This window comes from Gastrolobium bilobum, unplaced genomic scaffold (genome assembly GCF_033153095.1).
Source record: "Gastrolobium bilobum isolate Gb01-03AN ecotype WA unplaced genomic scaffold, APGP_CSIRO_Gbil_v1 utg62931, whole genome shotgun sequence".
NCBI lineage: Eukaryota > Viridiplantae > Streptophyta > Magnoliopsida > Fabales > Fabaceae > Gastrolobium > Gastrolobium bilobum.
Genome location: NW_026899104.1, coordinates 8,361 through 10,032, shown reverse-complemented (window position 1 = coordinate 10,032; position 1,672 = coordinate 8,361).

Below are 1,672 nucleotides of genomic sequence, written 5' to 3'. Positions count from 1 at the left end.
ACTTGATTTGATGATGATTCGATGAAGTTAGAAGGGAAAGAAATTTGAAATGAAAATAGGGTGGGAAAGAGAGAGGCCGCGGGTTTTGATGAAAGGGAGGACTGAAGGTGATGATGAATAGTACCTAGGCTTATGTGTCTTAAGTGATTTTAAGTGAGGTGGGCCCCACCGCCACCTCACGCGTTTCAAAATAATTCAAAACTCCCTCCGGTTCCACTAAACGTCCATAATTTCATAACCTATTTAGAAACTCTAATTTTTAACATTAAACATTGTCCTTTAATTACCCTTGATCAGATGAATCCGAAGTTTTCCGGTCGTTCGGAGAAAATGCAGTTTTAAGTTGTTACGCGCGCCGTAGGCACGCTTCCCCAAACTTACTAATTTCTGTCAATTTTCATCAGAAATCATACTTCATATTCCCATACACCATTTATAACTTGTATCCACAACCTAGAGCTCAAAACTCAATCGGCACGTTTTACGGTGCAACTGTACCGCGATATTTTTATTCGGTAAAAACACTATTCACTGAATTTTTCGAAACTTTCCTAACCACTCAATTTTTCGTTCTGAATCCATTTCCAGGGTTATTTTTATCATTTGAGACATCCTACTCAATTTTACCTTCCTAGGGTTGCGTGTTTGGTTCATTACTGTTTTACCCTTCCTTTGTATTTTGACCTGATTTTCAGGATTTTCACTAATCATTCCCTTTAATCCATATTTAATATATTAATATATTAATATATAATTTAGAAATGCGAGGTGTTATACTTGTCAGTTACCAGTAGAGCTAGAACATAAAGCTTTATGGGCAATCAAGTACCTCAATTTTGACTCGAAGACCGCGGCTGAAAGAGACTTCTTCAACTAGATGAACTGGATGAGTTCAGACTCTTTGCGTACGAGAGTGAGAGTCTTTACAAAGAGAACACAAAGAAATGGCACAACAAAAAGATCCTACCTCGAGACTTCAAGGTGGGAAATCAAGTATTACTCTTCAACTCTCGCCTCCGTCTCTTCCCTGGGAAGTTAAGTCCAGATGGTCATGACCATTCATCATAAAGAACATGAAGTCATATGGAGCAGTAGAGATCAGTCCGCTGGATTCTGATAGGAGCTTCACAGTCAATGGCCAACGCTTGAAATTATACATGGGAGGAGAAATCGACAGGGGAACAACCACTGTTGCCCTTGTAGAGGTAAAGTGAGTCAGGTACGTCAGGCTCGTGACGTTAAACAAGCGCTACTGAGGAGGCAACCCTAGAATTTATTGTTTTCTAATTTCTTTAGTTAAAATAATTAAGAAAATACAAAAAAAAATAGATAGATAGGTTAAGGTGATCACAAATGAGGAGTAAAAAAACAAAATCTGAGTGGCTTAGTGGGCGCTCTAGCGCACACTTGAGCGCTCGAGTGCCCAAGATGCAAAGGAATTGGGATCGAGGGGAACGCTCGAGCACCCCAATGAAAGCTCGCGCGCCTCCCAATATTGAGAACTAAAATTCTTTGACACTTAGCACGCTCGAACGCCCAAATGGCCGCTCGAGCGTGCAAAACAACCTTCACAGGTGTAGCTCCCTGCCTATTGGCGCTCGAGCGCGCCACTGAGTGCTCAAGCGTGCTAGAAGAGGGAAAATGCAATACGAAAAGGCCGCTCGAGCGCTGA